The sequence below is a fragment of the Hypomesus nipponensis genome, chromosome 24, assembly GCF_054491055.1.
Source record: "Hypomesus nipponensis isolate SF chromosome 24, ASM5449105v1, whole genome shotgun sequence".
Taxonomy (NCBI): Eukaryota; Metazoa; Chordata; class Actinopteri; order Osmeriformes; family Osmeridae; genus Hypomesus; species Hypomesus nipponensis.
In genome coordinates this window covers 9,625,001-9,640,000 of record NC_140384.1, presented here as the reverse complement: position 1 = coordinate 9,640,000, position 15,000 = coordinate 9,625,001, and the positions used below count along the sequence as shown (strand labels likewise).

Genomic DNA, 15,000 nt, shown 5'->3' with positions numbered 1-15,000 from the left:
GGATAAATGATCAGGAGATATTATCCAGAAACAACTCTCTCTCTCTCTCTCTCTCTCTCTCTCTCTCTCTCTCTCTCTCTCTCTCTCTCTCTCTCGCTCTCTGTCTCCTTACTTCCTGCGTTGTACCCTCCTTACCTCCATCTTTCCCTTCTCTTCTTCTGGTTCTCCTCTCACCACCTCCTTCCCTCACCACCTCTCTCCCCTCCTCCCCTCACCACCTCTCTCCCCTCACCACCTCCTCCCCTCACCACCTCTCTCCCCTCCTTCCCTCACCACCTCCTCCCCTCACCACCTCCTCCCCTCACCACCTCTCTCCCCTCCTCCCCTCACCACCTCTCTCCCCTCACCACCTCCTCCCCTCACCACCTCTCTCCCCTCCTCCCCTCACCACCTCTCTCCCCTCCTCCCCTCACCACCTCTCTCCCCTCCTCCCCTCACCACCTCTCTCCCCTCCTCTCATCACCACCTCTCTCCCCTCCTCCTCGGCCGCCCTGCAGGCGGTATCGACCCGTCTCAAGTGACTGATCCATTTAAGGTCCACCTGCTCATTAGAGTTCACAACAACATCAGCTAATGAATAGTTTAACTCTCCATACCAGCACTGTGCTAAGATTTGAGGAGGTACGTGTGTGTGTGGTGTGCGTGTGTGTGTTCCAGCTTACCTATCATCAGTTCTGAAATGTGTGTCTTCAGTGATAAACCACCCACCCAGCCTTGCCCATGTGCTTGCTGGGAGATCTCTCAGGGATCTCCATGGCAATCCTGGTAATAGATCCCTGAGTGGATGGGGTAGATCCCGACGGGGTTCCTGAGCTGTGGAGGGTTGAGGAAGGGAACAGGAAGGGAGGTCTTCTTCTGCTCTATGAATAAAGCATGAGCTGCAGCAAGGCCGGTCTCCAGAGGAGAAGAAGAACTCTCCAGTCCACAGGTCTGACTAGATCTTCACCTGCCTGTCAATCTGCTCTGCTCTTCACCTCTCTTTTTGTAATCTTTCAGTTTTTCTCCCTCTTTCTCCCTCTTTATCTCTGTCTCTCTCTGTCTCTCTCTGTCTCTCTCTCTGTTTCTCTCTCTCTTTCTTTCCATCTCTCACGCACACACACACACACACACACACACACACACTATACTCACCTCTAGTCTGTCTGTCTGTTTGTCTGTTTATGTAGCAGTGTAGTCTGTTTAGTTTTGTGTCAGTGCGCAGTGATAACGGCCGCGTTCGTAGCATGGCTGAACTGAGGCTCGACGCCGAGCGAGCACTTTCCTGCCGTCTCCAGAGGGGGAAGACGAGCCTGATGAAGGCCGGGGCTTTGTGAGTACGCAGGACAGCAACACTGTCATCAACACCAGCCACGGGTGAGGACAGGAGAGCACGGCAGAGGCCGCTCAACCTGCATGACTGTAACTGTGCGTGTGTCTGTGTGTGTGTGTGTGAGTGTGTTTGTCGGGGGGCTGCGATGCCTCTTGGGCACAGTCAGAGAAGACTAGCTACCTCCATCACTGACCTACCCGTCACACCCTGCGAAATGTCCGTGTGTGTTTTCGTCAGGGAGAGAGGGGGAAGCGAGAGATACGGGGAGAGAGAGAGACAGAGGAAGAGAGGGAGGAGGGAGGGAGAGAAAGAAACAGAGGAAGAGAGGGAGGAGGGAGGGAGAGACAGAGGAAGAGAGGGAGGAGGGAGAGAGAGACAGAGGAAGAGAGGGAGGAGGGAGGGAGAGAGAGAGAGACAGAGGAAGAGAGGGAGGAGGGAGAGAGACACAGGAAGAGAGGGAGGAGGGAGAAAGAGAGAGGCAGGGAGGTGACTGAAAGAGAAGGAGAGAAGAAGAGAGAGATGCTTTGGAAAGCAAAGCAGATGGACCCAGTGGAGAGCAGAGCTGTGGGTTGTTTTATTGGCAGATTATTCTGGAGCTTGGTCATTATCTCTGGACTGTGACCTAGTGTGTGACAGGGCTAATATCTTCATTAGTTAACTGAGAGAGAGTAAGTATGAGAGACAGAGAGGGGAGGGGGGAGAGAGAGATGACTCACCTGTTCTATCCTTCACATCAAACTGTTCTTTTATTTTCATCTACAGAAAATAAGAGATTCACTTTCTCCACTCTCACAGTGTGCAAGCTCTCTCTCTCTCTCTCTCTCTCTCTCTCTCTCTCTCTCTCTCTCTGTCTCTCTCACACACACAGTCTCTCTCCTCCCAGGGGGCAGGAGTCAGGGGCTGAAGGAGGGTGTATAGAATATATAGAAAACCTCCTCCTATCCTCACTTCACTTGTTCTCCAGAAGGAATCAGCCATCCAGCCAGCCCGCCAGCAAGCCAATAAACAGCCAGTCAGCCAGTCAACAAGCCAGACAGAAAGCCAGCCAGCCAAAGTGCTTGACACTATTTAGAAATAGTATCAAAACACCCAGAACCAGGTCTGCTGGTACACTAATTGAGTGGTAAGAACGTTGGGTGCTGTTAATTGGCTTCATCCAGCAAGACGCCAGCTCATAGCTGTCGCATGGCCCAGCTCTGGGCTCCCAAAACCAGCTTACCCATCCAGGGAGCGTCTCAGTACAACTGTCTTTGTGTTTGCATGCTTGGCAGCCCAAATATTCATTTAATTCTAATTGAGTTTGTTTACGATATCTCACACTGAACCGTGACTCATCCTGGACCATCCCATCCACTTAATGCAGACAGCACGATTAACACCAGAACATTAGCAGGACCTGGAACCTCATTATTATCTTCAGACCTTTTAGAGCTCTTTATTGTATCAATATACGTGTGTAGTTTGGTAAAGGTAGCTATATTCTTATATATATATATATATATATATATATATATATATATATACTGGATATCTGAAGCTAGTTAGCTGGAGAATTAAATTAATTGATTACAATTACGGAGTGCAGTGGTTCTTCGATCAATCCCTCCCTCCAGTGCACATTGCTCACACACAACGTGGGAGATCAATGCAGCTTGGATAAATGTGTAGCTCTGCTTCTCTTAAATCTCAGCCTTCCAGAGTCAACACCTACCCCCCCCCCCTCCCCCCTCCCCCCAAGGTGCCCCTCTTATGAGAATACCCAGGTCCAGCACATTGAGGCCGGAGCATATGCATGTGTGTGTAACCATGCGTGTTGTGTTTATTTGTGTGTGTGTAGGGGTCTTTCTCTGTGTGTGTGTGTGTGTGTGTGTGTGCCACATGCTGAGATCCTCGACACTGTCTGATAGCTCTTGGCTCTGTAGATGTCTAAGAGGCTGATGAGCAGTGATTGGAGGTGTGTGTGTGACTGTGTGTGACTGTGTGTGTGAGAGTGTGTGTGAGAGTGTGTGTGTGAAAGTGTGTGTGTGTGACTGTGTGTGTGAAAGTGTGTGTGAGAGTGTGTGTGAGAGTGTGGGTGTGAGAGTGTGTGTGTGAGAGTGTGGGTGTGTGTGTGTTTCAAGGCTGAAATTGATAGTCCTAATTCTCTCCGAAGCACATTGAGAGACAATATTGAGGATCTGTGGGCCTTCCACCTCTCTGGCAGTGTTAAGACACAATTAAGAGGAGGAAGTGTGAATCACACACACACACACACACACAAAGACACACCAGTGACCCCAGGGGGGTAGAGGATGAGAACAAACAGATTGATGGAAGCCAATCAATACTTAAGTCTGTACAGGGTTTAGTGGGTGAGGCGTATCGATGGCATGCACACATTGATCCTTCCTCCATAAATAAACAGCCCTCTTCACCAAGCATGCAGCGATCCTTCTTTAAAGCCTTATTGACCAGGTGTAGACACGTCCTTGGAGACTTCACTCTGACTTAGAGCCAACGCCCTCACTCTTCAAATAAATAAGAAGGGAAAGAAAAAGGTGAGAAGTCCATCCATAAACAGTTCTTCAGTTGTCCATCCAGGAAAGCCCTCTAAGAACCCTTGAGAACCTTGGAGAACCCTTAAAGGTCCTCTAGATTAATTAAAGATTCTAGGTAGATGGATCGCTATGCAGCTCCACGCCCCCTGAGGAGATCTGATATCACTTTCCCTGATTCAGATCAGGATTTCAAGGAGGGGATGTGAATCTTTAGATATGTATGTGGGTGTCTATACATAATGTAATTTTGTAAAAATGCACAGCAGGCTGCAACAGAATAAAAAAAACAAGTTAATATTTCAGGATCTTTCATCATCGTGATGCAAATCCGCCTCTGAGAATGTGCGGCTGAGGTGTGTGTGTGTGTGTGTGATTGATGTGCCCCTCTCCGAGGGCCACTGTCTGGGGCGCTGGTGACCAGCCCAGGCAGTGCTGTAGTTGACACTGTGTCACTCATCATGTCCCATCATCTGCATCTTCCCCTCGCCAGAATAATCTAGAAGAAGAGAGTGATGGGTAGGGGCGAAGGGTCATCTTCAGACCTTCGCAAACACGTTCTAAGCACCATGACTCACACATCTGGATAAACAGGAGGGGTACTGGCTGGTAGACTGGCTGGAGGGCTGGAAGGCTGACTGGGTGACTGATTTGGCAGGCTGTATAGCTGGAAATGTGGTAGGCAAAATAAGTGGCTTGAGGACTGACTGACAGACAGACTGGTTTGCTGGTTGTTTTGCTGGCTGGCTGCCTCCATGTTTGTAACTGCCTTTCAATCTGGATGGTTGTGTTGTAGCTTACTGGCTGACTGCTGATGAATGACTGTTATGTGTGTTTCTAAGCATCGGGCTGACTGGGTACTCCACTGGAGCTGGTTGGCCGGCTGACTTTGTTACCAGAAGAACATTGACTGCTTGGCAGCCATCTTAGAAGTCCCACATGGTTCAGATTTATGTGAGCGGGAACCATGGCAAGTCTTTACTGCCTATTTGATGCACCACTGTAAAAGATGCCATTTCAGCTTTATTAGCTAATGCTATTTGTAAAAACCCAAGGCTTGGGAATGCAGATTTCCCAGAGGAACCAGAGAGGGGATGTGAGGAATGCGTGGAGTTAAACACGCTCCACTTCTTCTCACTCCGGCCGTACATGAACGTGCACGCGTGTTATTAATCATGTTGGGAGGGATGGAAACTCGGCTGTGACGGATTCATGTTTTCTAAACACCTCTCTCTCTCTCTCTCTCTCTCTCTCTCTCTCTCTCTCTCTCTCTCTCTCTAGGTCTCTCTCTCCCCTCTCTCTCTCTCTCTCTCTCTCTAGGTCTCTCTCTCTCTCTCTCTAGGTCTCTCTCCCCCCCCCTCTCTCTCTCTCTCTCTCTCTCCGTCTCTCTCATTCTATCTATCCATCTCTCTCTCTAGGTCTCTCTCTCTCTCTCTCTCATACACACACACACACAGACACACATAGGCTCTTTCAACCTCCCTCCCTCCCTCCCTCCCTCCCTCCCTCCCTCCCTCCCTCCCTCCCTCCCTCCCTCCCTCCCTCCCTCCCTCCCTCCCTCCCTCCCTCCCTCCCTCCCTCCCTCCCTCCCTCCCTCCCTCCCTCCCTCCCTCCCTCCCTCGTCACAGTATCCAACATGGCCGTCCCTGGAGCTATGCTGTGTGTTCCAGTGTATGTCCTGGTGTTGTTGGCTGGTTGACAGCAGTCAGGTCGGGCGCTGGTGGTGTCCCGGGCCCTGGCTGTGTCTGGCCCTCCTGGAGCTCCGCTGTGGTAATGAGCCGTTAGATCTCCCAGCGAGAGGCCCCTCTCCAGGCTCACACTTAAACAAGCAGACTCGCTAGTTAGGCTCCTCTCTGCCTTGCTCTTTACTGGAGACATATGGCCTCTCTGCAACATGGAGGCTGGTGCTGTCTCACATGCACAGAGAGGGAGAGAGAGAGAGAGAGAGAGAGAGAGAGAGAGAGAGAGAGAGAGAGAGAGAGAGAGAGAGAGAGAGAGAGAGAGAGAGAGAGAGAGAGAGAGAGAGAGGGAGAGGGAGAGGGAGAGGGAGAGGGAGAGGGAGAGGGAGAGGGAGAGGGAGGGAGAGAGAGGGAGAGAGAGGGAGTGGGAAGGGGGGAGGGGGGAGGGGGAGAGAGAGAGGGGAGTGGGGAAGGAAGGGTTAAGAAGAGGACTGGAGGGAGAAAGGCAGGGAGAGAGAGGGGGGAAGGGAGGGAGGGACAGACCGAGAGACAGAAAGAGAGAGAGAGGACAGATGTGGTGTAAATGATGTCAGCAAAACTGAATCAACATCAGTAGTGTGTGTATCAGGGAGAGTAAGTGTGTGTGTGTGTGCGCTTGGGGTAATTAAACCCATTCATCCCTTTCCTTGCTCTGGTCTTCAGTGATCTGACTGGGACCTCAATGTGTCAAAAGAAGATGAACAGTTTAGACAGTTAGACAAATGGGTTAGTAACAGACAACTATTCACAGCACAGATGTGTCCATCATCCTGGTCTAGGTGTATATCTACCAACCCACCCATCTATCCATCCACTCGCCTGTTTATCTGTCAGATTTTCTACTTTGGGCTGCAGATTGAGGAGGAAATTAAGAATTAGTCTCACCCACAGACACCTCTTAGAGCAATGGGGAGCGATCAATGACAATCTTTTGGCAAATAGGTGTGTATGTGTATGCGACTGATTGTGTGTGACTGTGTGTGCGTGTGTGAAGTTTTAAACTTTCTTTGAGGGGAAAAAAAACATTCCAGTGTTGACTTTATAAATGAGGCCGTTTACTGACCATAGGAAACTGAATACGGACCAGCACCGTGCAAAATCCAAAAGTCCAATAAACTCATTTCTAATTAGTTTCACTCCTCATTACTAAGCCCTTTGACTCGTCAGCTTTGTATCATCAACTATGTTCAGTGGTTATAATAACAATAATGTAATAATTCAGCTTTTATACAAAGAAGATTTGAACCTTTGAATCTGTGACTACTGGACCCTAACACGTATTACGATATTTAATCATGAAACAGTTTAGCATTCAGATACGCTTACTTTTATTTATTTTTACTTTGCACTTGGCATTGTCTGGTGTTGTACCTGATATCTTTACACCTTTCACTCCAGTATTCTACAAGAAGTTGGCTGTTGGCTAAACAACAGGTGCATCGCTTTGAAGTCACCAGAAGAAATGATGCATGCCAACCATTCAAAGTTATTCCAAATGACATATTTCAAGGCTTTTTCAAACTGAAATGTACCTTGTGGGTCCATGGGTGGGTAATTTATTTTACATATTATCTAACTCTGCAGTTCCGTCTTAGGTTTTCCATGGCAACGGAAATTCTAGAGACAGGACATTGGCCAATTAAAGAGTACTATTAGGGAACCCATAGAACATTATAAATACATTCTAACAATGCACTGAAGAAACTGTCAGATTGATCCATTTCATTTAAACTCACGTTCAATACCTAGAGATGATATGAAAAGTGCTTGTCCAATTTCGAAGCCTTGGTGTTTTGAAGAAAGCAGTCTGTACTTTGATAATATAATATAAGAGGGCCTACTTGAATCTCCAGACGAGCAATATTTTATCTCTTATTTGATCTTTTCTCTCTTCAGAACCAAATCCATGGCAGAAACCATGTGAGAAGCATGTGGCTCTCTTTCTTTTCTCTAGATTTGGGTCCTTTCAAACTAACTACGGAAGTTATTGTTGAAACCACTCTCACAACAGCTTCAGCTTTTCGTTCCCGTTAATGTATAATTTTTGCATCGTTTTGGACAATGCAAACTCACTTCACATCTTGACATGCCTGTACCAGGGTTGGACAGATTTGCAAAACCTTCAGACTGTGGTGTCCTCTCTGCAACACATGATGATCTGTTTTGTTAGGGTCACTTGAGAAAGACTAGCAAGACGTGCTCTTGGGGTTCGTTCTGCTTTGTTCGGAAGCAGGAACAAAATAATGTAGCCTATATATTTTTGGGGTGGGCGGGAATGAGAAGAGGATTGTAGCATCCTGTAGAAAGCTGGACGAGTTGAGAGATGATCTCTTTCTCTTTTTCTCACTCGGAGTGGATCACCTTCTTTCTGGCTGCACTCAAAAGATGATGCAAGTCACAACATGCTGTGTGTTGAAAGTTTCCATCAGGATCCGTGTTGGATGCACTAGTGCAGTGATGTGCGGTGGCTGCTGGTGATGGCTATCAAGCAAACTCTGGTTTTATCTTCCAAGAATAAACATGTTTTTTGCTAAATCTCCCACCGAACAGACAGCATAGGTTCATGTTCTTTAACTACCTCACAGTTGGCGGGGGGTTGAAAAATGCGACGTTTTACAACAAGTCTAGCACTGCTCATGTATTTAAACAAAACTAAAACATCTGTGTTTTCATCCTCATTATATCTGTGAGGCGATCTCCCTTTGACACAATGGCTTCAGCAGTTTCTATGAGCTGGGTTGATGCTCTGCATCATCTGATGAGTCACTCTGAGGCTGTCATGCTGCTGGAGTCGGCATCCTCACAACAGCAGCCCAAACAGCCAGGTCAGGTAAGAACACGTATAGGAAACAAGGATGGACACGTATACAGTTGCCAGCTTTTGTACAAATAGTAAACAATCCTATTTGTAATCTGTCACACTGGGAAAATTACACAAATGGGCAGACAGAATCCTTGATATTGATTCCTTCAGTAATGACCAGGATTGAAATTTGTTATCAGAAAACAAATGACTAAGATATTACTGTGCAAGTTAGACTGTGGAGCTAACGAAAAGTTTCTGCATGCAGAGATGAAACTGGAAGAAAAACAGTCCTTAGAAAGGCCATCAGACACACACACTGACACACACACACACACTGACACACACACACACACTGACACACACACACACACACTGACACACACACACACACCGACACTGACACACACACACACACTGACACACACACACACACTGACACACACACACACCGACACTGACACACACACACACACACACCGACACTGACACACACACACACACACACACACACACACTGACACACACACACACACACACCGACACTGACACACACACACACACACACACACACTGACACACACACACACACCGACACTGACACTGACACACACACACACACACACACACACACACACACACACACCCTTGGTGAGTGACGCAGTGCTGCAGAAGTACTCAAGTCTGGCAGCTTGTTGGGTCACTTCAGCTTCCACGTGTCACTCGGACTCCCTGCTGTGAACACACGCACACACACACACACACACAGGCACACACATGCAGGCACACACACACACACACACACACACACAGGCACCCTCCCCCACACACACACACAGACACACACACACGCACACAAACACACGTATACATATCGAAGATGTTGCCATCCTCTGCAGTATTAACATCATCATTATTATTAATAACGCCTCGTGGTATTGTTTGTAATGACAGCAGTCATTATGTGCAGGAATCTTTTCACCAAGCTAACACATGATAAAGTCTTTGATGATAATGGTATTTTTAAAGGTCACTAGTCTTGAAGATGAGTAACAACATTGCTGGTGTGTGTGTGTACTACAATGTGTGTACATGTGTATGTGTACAGTATATGTTTGTGTGTGTACTTGTGTGTGTTTGTGTCATGACTGTCTTATTAGCTGCATTAGGCTCATTTTATCAGTTTTCGGGTCAAACTTAGACAGTCAGGGTCAAAGGTCACAATGATTATCACTGCAGAACACTCTCCCTTAACATCCTGCAAATAACCACGCTTGATTGGACATCACTTGATGAATAACCACAGCTAATTAGATGGCTTGAAATGAAAAATGGTGCTCATTGGTTTGCACCTAATGAGAAGCCACTGTTAATTGGACATCACCTAATGGCTAACCGATGCTAATTGGACACTGCTTAAAGGTGTTGGGGTAGTTGTTCGGGCAGGATAGCATGTCATAGTCATTAAACTGGTTCAAACCCTATCTGTGTGTATATGTGTGTGTGTGCATTAGTATGATTGTTTGTATTTGTGTGTGTATTTGTGTGTGTGTTAGAATTTGTGTGTGTGTATTTGTATATGTCACATCACTCTGATGTCACACACTCTGATGTCACATCACTCTGATGTCACACACTCTACTGTCACATCACTCTGATGTCACTTGCTCTGATGTCACATCACTCTGATGTCACACGCTCTGATGTCACACACTCTACTGTCACACGCTCTGATGTCATATCACTCTGGGACGATGGAGGGACATCCCTGCCTCCTGACACCCCTCCCTCCCCTCCCTCCCTCCCTCCCTCCCTCCCTCCCTCCCTCCCTCCCTCCCTCCCTCCCTCCCTCCCTCCCTCCCTCCCTCCCTCCCTCCCTCCCTCCCTCCCTCCCTCCCTCCCTCCCTCCCTCCCTCCCTCAGTCTTCCTGCCATCTGCTGGGAGGCCGGATCCTTCCTCCTCCCATCCAGCCTGACTCCTCCCAGGGCCTCACCCAGCCTCACGGCCCCAAAGCAGTCCCTCTCTTCCCCTCTTGATCTGCCGCTCCAGAGAGGCAGAACCACTAGCACTGTGTTTGTGTGTATCTGAGGGTGTATCCCTGTGTGTATGGTGTGTGTATGGTGTGTGTGTATGGTGTGGGTGTATGGTGTGGGTGTAAGGTGTGTGTGTATGGTGTGTGTGTATGGTGTGGGTGTATGGTGTGTGTGTAAGGTGTGTGTGTATGGTGTGTGTGTATGGTGTGGGTGTATGGTGTGTGTGTAAGGTGTGTGTGTATGGTGTGTGTGTATGGTGTGTGTGTAGGGTGTATCCCGGGTGACACCAGCCTGTACACCGCCTCTGTGAATGATCCTCATCAACTGTGTTTTATCACCATTAGCAGAAGGTTGTTAACCTGGGAGCCCCTGACCCTCTCTCTGCATCCAGTCACTCTCATTACCCACAACACCGCCGTGGTGCCATGGAGACATGGAGCCCCCGCAGCTTACAGTCCCTGAAGGATCTGCTGGAGTGTTAGAGACAGATGAACCATGTAGGACAGGAGGGAGACGGAGATAGTGAGAGAGGGCAGGGGAGGGGGAGGGGAGGAGGAGGTGGAGGGGAGGGGAGGTGGAGGGGGGAGGAGGAGGGGGAGGGGAGGAGGAGGGCAGGGGAGGTGGAGGGGAGGGGAGGTGGAGGGGAGGGGAGGTGGAGCACAGGACCCGGTGGAGGGGAGGGGAGGGGAGGTGGAGGGCAGGGCAGGGGAGGTGGGAGGGGAGGAGGGGAGGTGGAGGGGAGGGGAGGTGGAGGGCAGGGGAGGTGGAGGGGAGGGGAGGGGAGGTGGAGGGCAGGGGAGGAGGAGGGAAGGGAGGGGGATGGAACCTACTGTTGGATGGATGTGGGATGTGGACTGGATCCTACTACTGAATCCTAGGATGTAGATGGACCTGGATGTTGATGCTGGATCTACTACCTACTACTGGGTACCTGGGAACGGTACTCATGGGTACTGCAATGTTGGATGGGATCTGGAACTGGTCTGACTGGGATGGGAATGACTCAATGGACTGGATCAATGATCACTGGGCACCTAGCTGGATTACCTGGGATGTTGGCATGGAGGTCCTAAGGACAGGGGATGTGGAATGGTAACTGTAGGATGGAATGGATCATCCTAGGCATGGATGTTGGATCCTACTGAGTGATCCTAGGCGGATGGCATGGGACACCTGACTGGGATGGAATCCTACCACTGAACTGGCAGGACGTGGGATGGACCCAGGATGATGGATGGATGGTCAACCTAGGTTGGATGGGAACCTGACTGTTGGATGTAAGTTGGAATGGGACTGGACTGACTCATGGGATTAGGACCAATGGACTGAGGCGGTACTGGAGGACTGGCAGGTCGGATGGCATGGATGGGTACTGTATGTGGATGGCATGGAATGATGATGGATGTTGATGGACCTGACTGTGGATGGCATCCTGAACTGTGGATGGGCACTGGATGTGGATGGATGGGAGGTCTAATGGCATGGAATGCCTGGATGGGGACCTGATGTATGGACCTGATGGTTGGATGGGTAATCCTGACTGTTGTATGGATGGCAATGTGGATGGATGGATGGGCATGGAGGTCTAATGGCACCTGGATGTTGGGACTGGAGGTCCTTATCCTACTGGGATGTCGGTATGGACACCTGGATGCTGTTGGACTGTACTGTGGCGGATACCTGGGAGGCCTGGATCTACCTGACTGTCCTAGGATGGATGGACTGTTGGATTATGGACTTAACCTACCTAATGTGGATGGGCATGGATGGTTGGATCCCTACTGGATGTCTGATACTGGACCTGGAGGGTGCATGGACAGGGACTGTGGAATGCACCTAGGTGGGTATGTTACCTACTGTCTATGGGACTGTTGATGGATGCTGCATGGCATGGGGATGTCCTGACCCAGGTTGGACTGGCACTGATACCTACCTGAGGTTGGAGGGCTAGGGGACTGTCTGAGGGGGAGGTGGAGGGCAGGGGAGGGGGAGGGGAGGGGAGGTGGGAGGGGAGGGGAAGTGGAGGGCAGGGGAGGTGGAGGGCAGGGGAGGTGGAGGGGAGGGGAGGGGAGGGGAGGGCAGGGGGAGGTGGAGGGCAGGGGAGGTGGAGGGCAGGGGAGGTGGAGGGCAGGGGAGGTGGAGGGGAGGGGAGGTGGAGGGCAGGGGGAGGTGGAGGGGAGGGGAGGTGGAGGGCAGGGGAGGTGGAGGGGAGGGGAGGTGGAGGGCAGGGGAGGTGGACCTAGAGAGAGAGAAGGAGAGAGAGATAGAGATGGAAGGAAGGAGAAGAGCCTTGGTGCGAGCGTGCGCTAGCTGGCCCCTAGCGGAGGGTCAGTGGAGGAATAGTCTACATTATCCGCTCGCTGTGAGGGAGGAAGCTATGTGGTTGTGTGACACGGCCAATAATCTCCTCATCCATCAGAGAGGGGCTGAGGATCCATCAGACGGCAGGCGTTTATTACCCACGGGCCTCACGCACAACAACAACACGGTCAACACGGCCTGTGCATTTCATTAATGCTAGCTCCACACACACATGGGAAAAACACCAGCTGCAGAGATAGACAGTGCGTATAAATCATCCGATTTTAATCTGCAGCTTCAGAGACAAGCTAGTGTATCTGCGTGTGTTTGTTAGTTTGTGTGTGTTTGTATGTGTGTGTTCGTGTGTGCGCGTCTGTGTGTGTGTGTGTGTGTGTGAGAGAGAGAGAGAGAGAGAGAGAGAGAGAGAGAGAGAGAGAGAGAGAGAGAGAGAGAGAGAGAGAGAGAGAGAGAGAGAGAGAGAGAGAGAGAGAGAGAGAGAGAGAGAGAGAGAGAGAGAGAGAGACAGAAGTGTATGACTGGATGTGTGTTATTTGATGTATGAACAGGACCATGAGCACAGGGTACTGGGGAAGCGCTGTATGTGATAGGTTAAATCCTGCTAACTTGGCCTGATAACCACAGCTAGCTGTGTGATCGGGCACCTTGAGTGAGTTTGAACATTTCTCTATCCCTCCACAGGTCGATACAACACAGCATAACAGGACACAACACAGTACAACCCAACACCACAACACGACAGAACCCAAAACAACAGAACATGCTAGAACCCAAGACGTAGTGCAACAGCAGAGTCCCAAGGTTTGAAGGGTTCTCCTGTCACAGGGAATAGGAACGTTCCGTTCTTGAAACCCAGCTGCATCCTGCATCCCTCCAAGTCATTACCACTACACGCAACTGAGAAATGAATCTAATTCCTGGATAATCTGCCGTTTGACCCTGGGTGTGCGGCAGTGTGTGTGTGACCAGCCTGGTAATTGGCGTGATGAAGATGCATTTAAGCATGTATGCTAATCAGAGCAGCGTGTATCAAACACACGCGAGTGCAGCGGGATGGCAGACATGGCACGCGCGAACAAGCCTGCACATGCCAGGATCAGAGAGGCGTGAAGACACGCACACACACACACACACACGCACACACACACACACACACACAGTGACATGTTCTTTTATGAAGTAGATGAAAGGAGCAGCTATCTGTCTGTGTTCAGCAGAACCCCCAGAGGTCTGTCCATGGAGGGGAGAGGAGCAGAGCAATACTGGAGCCAACTGCTTCTGGACTGATCTGTTAGCCACACCATGTAGCAACACATTCTGTTGTGAGGGCTGATGGAACAGCCTCACTGCTCTGCTTAAAGGGTGAACAGGGTTCTGTCCTGTTCCATCATCTCCCTCTTCATCTCCTCTCTGTCCCCCTCTCCTCCCTCCTTTGTCCCTTTCGTCTCCTCACCCCTCTCCTCTCCTCTCCTCTCCTCTCCTCTCCTCCTCTCCTCTCCTCTCCTCTGCTCCCCTGTATGGGGAGAACGATGGCGTGTGTGCTGGATCAAAGCTGTCAGCGGGTCATTTTGAGAGAGAGAGAGAGAGAGAGAGAGAAAGAGAGAGATAGAGAGAGAGAGAGGGAGAGAGAGAGAGAGAGCGAGCGAGAGAGAGGGAGAGAGAGAGAGACATAGAGAGAGAGAGAGAGAGAGAGAGAGAGGGAGAGAGAGGGAGAGAGAGAGGGAGAGAGGGAGAGAGGGAGGGGAGGGAGGGAGGGAGGGAGGGAGGGAGGGAGGGAGAGAGAGAGAGAGAGAGAGAGAGAGAGAGAGAGAGAGAGAGAGAGGGAGGGAGGGAGGGAGGGAGGGAGGGAGGGAGGGAGGGAGGGGAGGGGAGGGAGGGAGGGAGGGAGGGAGGGGAGAGAGAGGGGAGGGGAGGGGGAGGGAGAGGGAGAGGGAGAGGGAGAGGGAGAGGGAGAGGGAGAGGGAGAGGGAGAGAGAGGGGGTTGTTTCTGGATAGAGGGGGGTAGTGGGGGTCTTACTCAGTAGCCACACCCGGTAGATTGGTGTGTTCTGAACAGAACTCCCACTCAGTCAGAAGGTAAACCCACAGAGAAGGCAGTGAGAGAGACTCTCAATGACTGTGACAGGAGATGAAAGCTGATTCTAAGGCTAATGCTGATGCAGAGATACAGGTTATTGCGTTCAAAGGCAAACCCACAGCAATATGGGTCGCCTTATTACAAATCAAGGTCAAAATAAATCAGCTCTTTCGTGGCTCGAATGTTTCTGAAACATTGCTGACTGTG

General features: G+C 50.1%; 1 protein-coding gene across 1 annotated transcript in view; it reads left to right on the top strand.

The window, feature by feature from the left end:
* The window catches only part of grid2 (glutamate receptor, ionotropic, delta 2), a 239,552-nt gene that overhangs the window by 67,245 nt on the left and 157,307 nt on the right, over positions 1-15,000 (top strand). The window lies entirely within an intron of this gene.